The sequence below is a fragment of the Marmota flaviventris genome, chromosome 8 (genome assembly GCF_047511675.1).
Source record: "Marmota flaviventris isolate mMarFla1 chromosome 8, mMarFla1.hap1, whole genome shotgun sequence".
NCBI lineage: Eukaryota > Metazoa > Chordata > Mammalia > Rodentia > Sciuridae > Marmota > Marmota flaviventris.
Window position 1 is genome coordinate 112,360,434 of NC_092505.1, and position 14,267 is coordinate 112,374,700.

Genomic DNA, 14,267 nt, shown 5'->3' on the forward strand with positions numbered 1-14,267 from the left:
GATATGTATATCCACAAGTGGGAGAGCTGGATCTTATGATAGATACATATTGAATCTTTGAGGGATCTTTATTCTCCTCTCTATAATCTACATTCCACCAATGCTGTCTCAGAGTCCCCTTTTCTCCATATTTTCAGCATCATTTGTTAGTTTCGTCCTTTTGACAGCAGCTGTTTTAACTGAAGTGAGCAGCTATCTCGTTACACTTTGAACTTGCATTTCCCTGATGGCCAACAATATCACACAGGCTCACTTTTCATTATTCTCCATCTTATCCTTTAAAATTTCTGGTTTTGAATGTTTTATAATGAATAACAAGGATGCAAAATAATATCGACACGTAGTTCAAAAGTGCATAAGTGTATACATATTGAATGTGCTTGCTCAAAAATATTTTTCTGATGGGATGTGTGATTTAAATTTGGATGAGCATGCTCTAATACTCTAAGGCTTTTCCTTATGTTTCCTTTGTTGTTGATGTTTGGTTTTAGGCCTTTGTGCAAATTAATCTTCATTAGGAGAATTTATTTGACATCTGCTTAGAGAAGCCTTCCCTGACCATTCAACAAATCCTCACTTTATTCAGGCATTTTCATTTTTACAGAATCTATGTAGAACTGTGTGTTCATTTGCTAACATGTTGCTTGCCTACATCCGGGAAGGGACCATGATTATCATCTGTAGTCTCTGCCTAGCATAGGTCTTTGCAAAAAGCATCTCTGAATGAATGAACTTGAGGCATGTTTATTAGGATTTCACTGTGATATATGTGTGTGTGTGTGTGTGTGTGTGTATATATATATATATATATATATATATATATATATTCTCTTCTGTTATTGCTCATGTCATTCCTCCTACATAGAACTATTTTATTTATGTATTTTTAAAAAAATACTCTGGCTCTGTAATTTTAATGTCCCTTCCCTTCCCAACCAGCTCCCTCAGAGGAGTGTGCCAGACCTTTGCATTAGTGTCCACATTCCACCTCCCCCTGTGTTCCTTCTTTGTGGCTGCAAATTAGTTCATTCCTGAGTCACTGGCTCAACTCCTCCATGAGTTTCTTTGGGTATTCCCTTCTCCTTCTTTTTGTAATCTTTAAAAATTTAAATGTTTCTTATTAGTGTATTATAATTATACATAATAGTGGGTCTTACTTTGACATAATTACACATGATACATGGGATAGAGTTTGCTCCATTCAGTTCCTAGTCCTTCCCCTTTCGTTCCCCTCCTCCTCCTCCTGTTTCCCTTCCTCTATTCTACTGGTCTTCCTCTATTTATTTATTGTTTTCTAAAAATTGGTGCTTTATAGATAAACATAAAGGTGGGATTCACTGTGGTACATTCATATAAGTACATAGAACAACTTGGTTAACCGTATACTGCATTTCTCCCTTCTCCTGTCCCTCCTTTCTCCCCCTCTACTGCCTTTCTTTACTCCACCAATGTCCCTTCTATGTTCATGTGCTGTGGAGCTGGAGCTGCTGGAGCAAAGTGAGGGGGAAGCCTATCCATGAACATGGGAGGTTCTCCACCTTCTAAGGTCTTCGGTGTCTGTCTTCCGTGTTCTATAGTTTTCACTGTAGAGGTCTTTCACCTCTTTGGTTAGATTTATTTCCAAATATCTTATTTTGGTTTTTGATGTTATTGTGGATGGGATAGTTTTCCTCATTTCTTTCTCTGAAGATTCACTATCGAAGTCTAGAAAATCTATTGATTTATGAATGTTCACTTTGTATTCTGCCACTTTGCTGAACTTATCAGCTCTAGAAGTACTCTGGTGGTGGTTATTTTCTTTTCTTTTTTTTTTTTGGTGTGTTGATGGTGGTGGTGGTGGAGTCTTCTGAATAAAGGATCATGTCATCATCAGAGATAATTTGACTTCTTCTTTTCCTATTTATATCCCTTTCATTTCCATCTTTTGCCTGACCCTCTGGCTAGAGTTTCAAGAACTATGTTGAATAGCATTTGTGAGAATGAACATCTTTGTCTTGTTCCTGATTTTAGAGGAAATATTTTCAGTTTTTCTCTGAAAATATTGGTTTATTGTATGTTGGCTTTGGGTTTATTGTATATAGCCTTTGTAACATTGAGGTTAAGTTCCCTCTATCCCTAGTTTCTCCACTGTTTTCAACATGAATGAGTGATGGAATTTGTCAAAAGTCTTTTCTGTATCTATTGAAATGATCATACGATTCTTGTCCTTAATTCTATGTATGAGGTGAGTTACATGTATTGATTTGCACATGTTGAACCAACCTTGCATCCCTGGGATGAAATCCACATGATCGTGTTGTACTATTTTCTTAAAGTGGTCTTGAATGTGCTTTGTTAATATTTTATTAAGAATTTTTTCATCTATCTTCACCAGCGATATAGGTCTGTAGTTTTCTTTCCTTGATGTTCCTTTTACCTCTTCACCTCTTTGCTTTGGAGATACTGCCTATCAGATTTTCCTGGTCTTGAGCTTAGAGAAGCCAAACTAGGCTTCTGAAATCCTCACATTTCCCACTAGCTTGCTCTGAAAGGGGTTTAGCATAGCTAATCTCTTGCACACGCTGATGCACACTGTTCTTTCTACCTACCATACTTGTCATCTGCATTACACTTGTGGACTTAAATTTCTCATAAGACTTAAATCATTATTCTTATACATAAGAAACCCAGTCTTTATTTACATACTTGTGCATTTATTTATTCAAGCACATTAACACCTTAACTCAAAACACTACATCTAAGCCTTTGGGAGCATCAGAAGGCCTCCTTTTGTTCCACCCAGAATCAGTACTTTAATTTTATTTATGCTTCAACACCCTGGCCCATCACCCTGGGAACTGTCAAGTGTGTTTGTAGCAATGTGGCCTGAAAACAAATCTCCAAATGGTAGCCAGATGGGGCACATCTTATTTCAGCAGTAAATTTAATTTTTTTTTTGTTTCCATAAGGGGCATAATTGTGAGACCTAATTTCAATGGCGTATGGAATTTCCCTGTGCTTTGGGAACTGGAGCATGCGTGTCAATAAAGGCCCTTTCTTGGATTCTGGCCCAGCAGTAATCCTCCAACTCTCTGGTCCTCTAATAGTAAGAACTCCACTCCATGTGAAGTGCTGGGCAGCACAATTGGCCCTGGAGAGGCATTGTTCATAGTACTCTTTGCTCCATGGGTCCTCTCATTTCTTCAAAATATCAATTAGTTTTCTATCCTCTTTCTGAAATCCCTGTTTTATGATGGAAATTGATTATCTTAGAATGAAATTTTCTTTAAGTTAAACTTCTTATTAATGTTTACTTGCATCAAGCAATATAACTTAAAGCAATATTTTTCTTGCTGTTAAAGAAACACCTAGAGAAAATTTAGGAAGTGGTAATCTCATCAAGTGAAGTTAGCAATTGTTAACATTTTTGTACATTCCTTTTGGTTGTTTTAATGAATAATCCCCTAAATCATATCCTTTTTTGTGTGTGTGTATGTGCGTGTGGTTTTGAACCAAGGATTGAACCTAGGGATTCTTTACCACTGAGTTACATCCCCAGCCCTTAAATTAAAAAAAAAAAAATTTTTTTTGAGCCAGGATTTCACTAAGTTGCCAAGGGTCTTGTTAAATTGCCTAGGCTGGCCTTGGATTTGTGATCCTCCTATCTCACTTCTTGAGTTGCTGGTCACAGGCATGCCCCACCATGCCTGGCCTAGATATATTCTTCCTATAAATTATTTTGCATTCTGAAATGTGGTGCTTACCATAATTATGTCTCATGTTATTAAACATTTCTTATAAACATGATTTTGATATTATTTGATATTATTTGACATATGTATGATCTTATTCTTTCATTTTTAGACATTTAGGCTATTTACAAATCATTCCACAATTCTAACTTTATGGGTGTGTATCTTGAATTTTGTACATGCTTCCGGATATTTCTTTAGAACAGTGTCCTAGAAATGTGACCACTGTGTTAGAGGATAGGTTAGAGCAAGACTCTTGATCTGCACTGGTGAGCTGCTTTCTAAAATCCCCTTGGGCACAACCTTCTCTGTGTCTTCCCTCACGTTCTGCTGGGTACACCCTGGGCCATATGGTAGGAGCTTGCCAGGACAGTCTGGCAATGTTTGCTGTGATCTCCCAGGGCCCCACAGCAGCAAGCTACATACAGTGTGGCCTCCCGGAGGAGGCTCCTGATTTATCTCTCCACTTGCCCAGTTGAGAAACACAGCACTTTTCAGACACCAGCTCAGTGTGCAGCCTCCAGGTCAGCTACATTCAGGCTGCCTTTCTGTTCAATAGGTGTTTTTGTGTCAAATTCGTCTGTTGTATTTGTTTTCTCTGTGTTTTATCCCTCCTCTCTGTGGTGAACTGGCACCACTGCCACCGCCACAACTAGATTGGTTCCAATGTAATCTTTATTGTTCTTGGTTCAATGTACCTGACTTTCTGAGTCTCAAAGAGACTCGACTGTCCTGTATTGAATTTTGGTGAATTTCTTCTTTCACCCACCTCACTAGGAACAAATTTTGCTGCTGCTTGAATTCCAAGCCAAAGAGCCTGCTAGTGGCTCAAGTGACCAGTCGAAGAGGTTCAGGGAAACTGAAGAGGGTGGGTATGATTACTCTCAGGAATTAAGCCTGGGAAGGCTGTGTTTGTGGGCAGTGAGTGTGTGAGACGTGTGGAGGACTGGCTTCCCTGACCCATGAGTAGAGTCTCCGAGGATCCTGAGATCCAAACTCTCAGGAGATATTGGCAACTGCAGAATCTTAGGGTTGTGGTGATCCAATATTTCCAGTGCAGATAGCAACCAACTAAGTCCTTGAGGACCATTTAGAGCTAAGCCCTATTTGCTGGAACTTCCCACTTAGAACTATGTGGCAGTCCCGCCCTGGGAGTGAATTGATCTGGTCTGACCAGATAAAACTCCAATTGCCAGTACTGTCCATTCTTACCTGACCCTGGTGAGTGGGAACTTCAGTTTTTCAACCAGCTTCAGTTTTAGGCTACTCCAGCTGGCAGTTAGTGAGAACACGAAAAGAGGAAGGGTCCTTGTGTTCCCTCACCCTTGTGTTCTCTCTCTCTCTCTTTCTCTCTCTTTATCTCTCTCGCCCAAGAAGAAATGAAAGGACAGTTGAGCAGAGAAAGTGACCATCCTGACAGTTTTGACTACCTCAGTGGAGGCAATTATTTTATTTTTCATTAAAAATCTTTTTTCCTTCTCCTCTTTTTCTTTTTCTCTCTCTCATTTTTTAAATTTGTGCTGTGTTAATTCATTCATGGGTATACATACACATATGTATTTTTTTCCTAATTTTTAGCATTTTTTGTTTTTTTCCCCCTAATTTGTAGCATTTTTTAATGGTTGTTGTATTTTCTTATCACAGGGAGGTAAGGATTTTGGTATGTTTATTTTGTTTTTGTTTGTTCCTTTTATTGCTCATTCTTTCCTTTCCCCTCCTTCTAATAGCCAAATTCTCTTGTTCTCTTTTTCTCTCATTACTTTTTTTAAAAATTTATTTCTCTCTTTATAGCCATCACTTGCTCCATCTCTTCTCCTTTGTCTGTGTCCACATTTAGAATATTCTAAACTTTTTTCTACCTTGTGGTCACATTTTCTTATCTCTTAATGAACAGTATTTAATTTTTTTGTTGTTTATTAGTGCATTATACTTGTACATAATAGTTGAGTTCATTTTGACATGATCATACATGCATGGAATTTAATTTACTCCATTTCAGTCCCTTTCCCCCACTCCCTCCTCTCTTTCCTCCCCCTATGCACCTTTCTGTATTCTTCTGGTCTACCTTCCACTCATTTTCTTATTTATTTTTAATTGGTGCTAAGACATCACTGTGGTATATTCATATATGCACATAGTGTAATTTTGTCAGATTCATTTCACATTTCCTCTCCTTTTCAATCCCTCCTTCTCAATCTCCTTCTTCTACTCCCCTGATCTTCACTCTATCTTTATTATATCTGACTCCACTTTTCCCCACTTAAGTTGTTCTAATTTCTGAATATGAGAGAAAACATTGACCTCTTGAATTTCTGAGTCTGGCTTATTTCACTTAGCATGATGTTCTCCAGTTCCATCCATTTACCAGCAAATGACATACTTTCATTCTTCTTTATGGCTCAGTAAATCTCCATTGTGTATATATACCAGATTTGCTTAATCCATTTATTTATTGATGGGTGACTGGGCTAGTTCCATAGTTTGTCTATTGTAGGTTGTGCTACTATAAACATTGATGTGGCTGTACCACTATAGTATGCTGATTTTAGTTTTTATAGATAAATACTGAGGACTGGGATAGCTGTATCATATTTTGGTTACATTCCTAGTTTTTTGAGGAAACTCCATACTGCTTTCCAGAGTGGTCATATTAATTTTCATTCTTATGAACAATGCATGGGTGTACCTTTCCCTCCACATCCTAACTAGTATTTATTATTTTTTTATTCTTAATAATTGACATTCTGACTAGAATAAGATGTAATCTCAGTGTAGTTTTGATTTGCATTTCTCTGATTGCTAGGAATGTTGACCATTTCCTCATATTTGTAAATAAATGTATTTTTTCATCATCATTTAGGATTATCTGGTTTATGTAACACCTGCCCCCACCATTCATATAGTTGCAGTTGTTAGCACAATGCATGTCATTGTTGACACCTATAGTTTACTTTAATGACAGATCTAATTCATGGCTATTTATTGTTTTTGCTTTTGGCAACTGTTGACCCCACCATTCCGTGTGTGTGTGTGTGTGTGTGTGTGTGTGTGTGTGTGATGATTAGTGTTGTAGATGTCATAATAGGTACTTGATATTTATTTTAATGCTATATGTTGTTTGCTTCTGTTGTTGCTATTGTTTGTTTCCGCATTTTTTTTGAGGTGCTGGCGATCTAATGGGACACTGCAAGTTCACAAGGTAAAGACTCTGCTACTGAACTCAAGCCAGTCAAGAGACAGTGTACCTTGTTCCACACACAAATTAATGGCACTCAAACATCAGTGGTCCTTTAATACAAAAAAAGGGAAGAGACAAAATACCCCAAATAACAACCAAATCCCAAGCAGGAACAATTAGGGGTGGTTCTCAGGTCCAGTGCACTAATGGACATCCACTCCTACAGCAAAAACAGAATAAACACAAAGGCTGTGGGCATCACAACTATGAGGAGTCTTAATCTCAATCTAGATTATTCTAGAACACTTTGGCAAGAGAAGGCTGTGTCCTAAAGATATATACATATGATGAATCCCAACAGATGCATAAAAACCCAACACAGAAATATAAGAAATAGGAAAACACAAGGTAACATGATGCTTCTCAAAGTTTTTTAATTCACCAGCAACTGCCTCCAAAGATATTAAAGTAGATAAATAATTTAAAAGACTGGATATAAAAATAATCAATGAATTTAAAGAAAACACAGAAAAACAACTGGATGAATTAAGAAAATCAGTATACAATATGAATGAAAATTCAATAAGGATTTAAATATATTGAAAAAGAGCCAAACAGAAATCTTGGAAACAAAAGACATAATAAATCAAATAAAAATTTCAGTTGAAAATTTAATAGAGTAGATCATGCTGAAGACAAAATCTCAGAGCTGGAAGACAAAGTGGCTGGCCATGAACATTCAGATTGTATTAAAGAAAATAAATAACCATGTCCAGAATATATAAGAACTCTGGGACAATATTAAGAGAAAAAATTTAAGACTTATTGGAATTGAAGAGAGTTGTGAGATGCAGGCTAATGTCATGGATAACTTCTTTTGGGAAATAATAACAGAAAAATTTCCAAACCTTGAGAATGAGATGAATTTCAATTACAGCAGGCTTTCATAAAGCCAAATATAAAAATTGAAAAAGAATCTCTTTATGACATATTTAATTATAATGCTTAACACACAGAACAAGGATAGAAGTTTAAACACTTTAAGAGAAAAATATCAGGTTACAATTTAGAGATAAAACAATGAAAATTACTTCTGATTTTTCAGTACAAATAATAAAATCCAGGAGAGTTTGAAATGATGTGTTCCACACCCTCAAAGTAAATAAGCATCAACCAGAAAAGAGCAAAGCTATGCTTCAGAGTTGAAGCAGAAATAAAAACCTTCCAAGAAAAGCAGAAACTAAAAAAACTCATGCATTCTAAGTCAGCACTATAGAAACACTTAAAGAAATACTATACAGAACAGTCAAAAACAAACCCCAGAGTTCACAAGTGGACAAATCTTATTTGAAGAGTAGCTGAGCAATAAGAATCATAACCAAAGCAAACATTATAAATAAATCAAAATGACAGGAATTAATAAATATTAATAAATGGCCTCAATTCTCCAATTAAAAGACATAGGCTGGGAGAATGGATTAAAAAATAAGATCCAGCTATGTGTTGTTTCCAAGAGACTCACCTTACAGGCGAGGATAGTCACAGGCTGAAAGTGAAAGGATGGAAGCTGATACACAGTGCAAATGGGGAACCTACTACTCTCATATCCCAAAAAGCAGTCTTCAAGTGAAAATTAATCAGAAGAGACAAAGAAGGACACTTCAACTCGTATCGGGAATAATTCCACAAGAATTGATAATAGTAAATATTTATGCCCCAAATATTGGTGCATCTATTTACATAAAACAGACACTACTTAAATTAAAGCCTCGGATAGCCCCAGTACAATAATACTGTGTGATTTCCACACACTTCTCTCACAACTAATCCAGACATAAACTCAGTAAAGATTCTTCAAACCTAAAAAAAAAAAAATCAAAAGGTCTTTAACAGACATCTGTAAACATTTCATCCAGCAATAGCTGAATACGCTTTCTTCTCAACTGCTATTGGAAACTCCTTCAAAATAGAACACACTTTAGATTAAAAATAAACTCTTAGCAAATATATAAAAAAGAATATAATTTCTTGCATCTTATTTGATCATAATGTAGTTAAATTAGAAATACACTCCAAAAAAACCCCACAGATGGAGATTGAGCAATATACTTTTGAATGATTAATGGGTGATAGATAAATTCAGGAGAGAAATTTTAAAATTCTCAAAATCAAATGAGAATAGTGATACAACACAGCAAAACTTGGTCACTGTGAAAGTTTTAAGAGGTAAATTTATAAGTATGAGTGCCTACATAAGAAAACCAGAAAGACCCCAAATAAGTAACCTAATGATACATCTAGGCCCTTGAGAAACAGAAACTAACCAATTCAGTAGAAGGAAGGAAATAATTGAGATTAGACCTGAAATCAATAAAATAAGAGCATGAAAAATACAAAAGATCAATGAAACAACATATTTGTTTTATGAAAATATAAAAAAGATTAATAAACTATTATCCAAACTAACCAAAAGCTTTTCTTCTCTCTTTTGAGAGAAGACCCAAATTAATAAAATTACAGATAAAAAAGGAAAAATTACCACAGACATCACAGAAATTTGGAGCCTCTTTAGGGACTATTTTAAAAAATTTTACTCCAATAAATTAGAAAACTTAGAAGAAATGATACATTTTTAGACATATATGACCTGCCAAAATTGAATCAAGATGACATAGAAGACCTAAACAGACCAATAACTAGCAATGAGATAGAAGGAGCAATAGAAAGTCTTCCAAAAAAGGAAAAGCTCAGGAGCAGATGGATTCTCAGTCAAATTCTACCAGGCATTTAAAAAAGAAGTAATGCCAGTACTTCTCAAATTATTCCAAGAAATAGAAAGGGATGGAACATTTTCAAGTTCGTTCTATGAACCAGTATCACCTTGATACCAAAACCAGATGAGGACACATCAAGAAAAGAGAACTACAAACCAATATCCCTGATGACTTTAGTTGCAAAAATCCTTAATAAAATATTAGCAGATCATATTCAACAACTTATTAAGAAGATTGTACATCATGACCAAATTGTAAAAATAGCTTAACATATACAAATCAATAAATGTAATTCACTGCACAAATAAAATTAAGGGCAAGAATCATGGTTATCTCAATAGATGCAGAGAAAGCCTTCAACAAAATTCAGTACCCATTCATGATAAAAAACACCGAAGAAACTTGGGATAGAAGAACTTAACTCAATATTGTAATAGCTGTATACAACAAATCCAAAGTCAACATCAGAGGTAATGGGGAAAAACTGAAAGCATTTCCTTTAAAATCCAGAACAAGACATTCTCCCCATCCTATTCAATATAGTTCTCGATACTCTAGCCAGATAAATTAGAAAAAAGAAGGAAATAAAAGGCATAAAAATAGGACAAGAATAAGTCAAATTATCTTTGTTTGATGATGACATGAGCCTATATTTAGAAACCCAAAAGAACTTCACCAGTAAACTTCTAGAGCTGGTGAACAAATTCAGAAAAGTAGCAGGTTATAAGATCAACATATAATAATTGATAGATTTTATATACATCAATAGTAAATCTGCAGAGAAAGATCATGAAGACAATCCCATTTAACAATAACCTCAAAAGAAAAAGGAAAAAAAATACCCAGGAATAAATCTAGCCAAGAAGGCAAAAGATCTCTAAAATGAAAGCTTAGAACACTGAAGAAAGATATTTAATAATATACAAGAAAATGGAAAGAGCTCCATGTTCATGGAGAGGTGGAATTAATAATGTTAGAATGGCCATACTACCAAAGGCAATGTATACACTCAATGCAATTCCCATCAAAATTACAATGACATTCTTCACAGAGCTAGAAAAAACAGTCTTAGAATTCATTTGGAAGAATAAAAGACCCAGAATAGCAAAAGAAATTCTAAGCTAAAAGAGCAATGCTGACCAAATTATAGTAACAAAAGCTGCATGGTACTGGCACAGAAATAGACAAATAGACCAATGGTACAGAGTAGAAGACTCAGAGACAAACTCACTCAGATAGTCATCTGATCCTTGACAAAAGTGCCCCAAACTTACATTGAAGAAAAGACAGCTTTTTAAGTGGTGCTCAGAAAACATTTTACCCATTTGTAGAAAAAACGAGACCAGGTCTTATTTTGCATTCTGTACAAAAATTTCTTTATTAAAGAGCTTCCCATCTTATACTTAATCATATGTCCTCTATAGATTTTATAGCTATGGTAAGTGGCATCTTTTTACTGTATTTTCTAATTAGTTATTATTTATGTGTGGATTATTATTGATTTTAGACATTCATCTTTTATCAAATAACTTCAGAATCTTCTGCACAAATTCTAAATATTAGGTTCTCTTTATTTTTTTCTATACAAATATCTTACAATCCACAAATAATTTCTTTCTCTTGGTACCTTTTTTTGTATTTCTCTCCCTAATTTTTTCTCTTTCAATAATTGCTTTTATCAGCATTTTTATTGTCCTACCTTGGATAGGACCCTCTGTAATAGGTTGAATGTTGAGCGAGTTTAATTTCTAATTATAGCAAAAGATCTCTAAGTTTTTCTATATGTATAAATTGCCCCTAGGATTTTGATATCTATTCTCCTTTTTAAGTTCTAAAAAATTCATTTGACTTTTTAAGTATAGTATAAAGTGAAACATCTTCCCTTGTTTACCACTAAGCATAGTAAGTAGCCATGTTCTTTCATTTGATTCAGTCAGTGCATATCGCTGATTGCCTCTCATGTGCCTGATGATGCTCTTGGTGTTGGGTGTACAATTATATGCATGTATTCTCATGAAAAAAAGTTTAATTAGGGAAACAGACATTAATAAAATTTTTATGCAAACCGTGTGATTATTTAAAGTGGTGTAGGATTTTATCAAAGGCTATTTAAGTACCTAGGGATGATAAGGTTTTATTTGAATCCTTGAACTTATGTGTTGTACTATTATTAATTTTTTCTTATATATACGAATGTCCACACTTCAATTCCTATATGAAACTGATAGTTTGCAAATGATAATTTGATTGAGTTTTATAATGAAAATTCATGTTCGAAACTTGGAGAATGTTATCTGATAATGTTGGTCTAATCAAATTAGAAAAGTTTAATAACTTATGAGCTTATTCTTCAGGTTATCTTTCTATCTCCACTCTGAACCTCTTAGTGTATCTAAGACAGATTTTAATTTGTATTATTTTAGAGAAAGACAGAAAAGCACTATCTAGGAATTAAAATATTAGAAAGATTTATTGGAAGATAAAAGTGTACGGTCACTTTTCTAAGAGCTGTACATGTGTTAACTCATTCAATCCTCAAAGCAGATCTATGAGGTAACTAATGGGGCACTAGTAAAATATCCATTGTTCAGATAATAAAACTGGGGCACAGAGACAAAGGCCACAGTACTGGTTGGTGGCAGGGTCAGATTTTAAACCCAGGTAATCTGACTTCAGAGCTACATGCTTAGCTACTCTGGTATGTGTATGAATCAAGAACTGTAGGTTATGCTGTCATAATTAATGGCAAAGCTTCAGTTTATAACAAAGCAAAGATTGTTTCTTGCTCAGGCAAAGGGTGTGATGGGAAGATCTGGCTCTCAGAGCAGCAGACCTCCACATGAGGCTCAGAATTCCAGGCAGTATCCCCTCCCTGGACTCCAACATCTATACTGGCCTTCCCAGTCACTATGGTGGAAAAAAGAGGGACAAAAACTGGCACACTGCCTTTGGAAGCTGCCTGGAACAGTACACAACCCTCTCACAGTCTGTAGTTGAAGCAAGACACATGACCAACTCCATCAGAGCAGCAGATGCACATATGTCCACCACTACCAAATAAGGGGGGTGCACATGTCAGCATACACTGTGAAAATAGAGCAAACTCTGCACAATCCTCACAGCTATTTTGAATCTAGTATGCAGAATGCTTCAGGAAAGACAGGAGAAAGTCAACTGGATTGAGAAATTCCTGGGCAGATAAGTTTACCCCATAATGTACATTCCAGATATCAAGTTTTTCTATTACTCATGAATAAAACAAATGTTGAAACTTCAAATATTTCAAAAATTTGGTTTACAGTTAATTTTCCCCTAGAGGAATATTTATTTGTGTGAAATAAAAGAAATATGAATAAGCACACTTGTAAGCAAGTACAAAACTGTTTGCCAAGATTTTTAGTTTAATCTCTTAGGACTTGAAGCAGCCGGCCAAGTTTTAATTTACTGGTTGCCTCTAGTTAAAATGCAGCTCACAATGAAAAATTTATGAGAATTTGAGACATTGTCTTTGAACATGATGCAACAATTGAAAATTTGAATGAAATGTGGGAAGAATTCCATCTTACTTTATGCTGATGCCATCGTGGCATTTCCTGTATCTTGAACTCCGAATGTCAAACTCTTAAACCAAAGCCAAAAAAAATGAGCAGTGCCACAGCCCGCTTTGTCTTTAGTGTCTTACAGACCCTTATAAATAAACATCTGATTAATCACATCCATTTCACATCCTGCTGCAATCATTCACCACTTACGAGATGTTGAGTTTGTATCACAATATAACAGGTTTTGATTAATTAATTTGCTAATTTCGAATTGAATATTGGAGTGGTTGTTTTCCTTCTCAATAATAAAATGGGGGGGGGAGGGGGAGAGGAAGATTAGTCAACTGGTACCAATTTATAGTTAGATAAGAGATAGAGGTTCTGGTGTTCCATTGCAGAGTTAGGTGACTATAGATAGTGACAATAATATTTGAAGAGATAGATATGCTTGCCATGATTTGAACATTACACAATGTCCACATGCATTGAAATGCCCCAGTATTCCACATTTTTGTACAATTTTTATGTATCAACCACAAGAAGAAAAGTAGAATTAGGACAGAGACCCTGATTGTATACTCTCAGGACCTCTGGCTTTCCCAGTAGGCACCCACTATTTATTACTGGCTTTCTTGAAAGCAAAATTAGGGTAACCAGAATCTCAGAGTCTGGAAAGAGCTTAAAGAGAGAAGCTGCCAGTATCTGCCAGGAGAGCCCAATGCCATCCTCCATTCACAAACCTGCTCCCCTAGAGGGGTCCAGCCTAACGTATGGCAACAACTTGTACTCATGGCTCCCGAGGCCACATCTCCAGTCTGGGTCTTTGTGAGACCCACACTGTCATTTCAACCAAAATGGGTAAACCAGTGCTCGAGTTCAGATCTGAAATGTCACCCAGAGACCCTGTGTTGAAGGCTTGGTCATCAGCCTGGGGTGCTACGGGGAGGTGGTGGGACCTTCAGGAGGTGGAGCTTAGTGGATGGAAGGAAGTTAGATGATGGGGATAGGACCTTGGGGGAGTATGGGGAACCCAGCCCCCACC

At 35.9% G+C, this 14,267-nt stretch overlaps 1 protein-coding gene across 2 annotated transcripts in view; it reads right to left on the bottom strand.

The window, feature by feature from the left end:
- Positions 1-14,267, bottom strand: part of Veph1 (ventricular zone expressed PH domain containing 1) — a 210,894-nt gene that overhangs the window by 38,103 nt on the left and 158,524 nt on the right. The gene's annotated exons all lie outside the window — the stretch shown is intronic.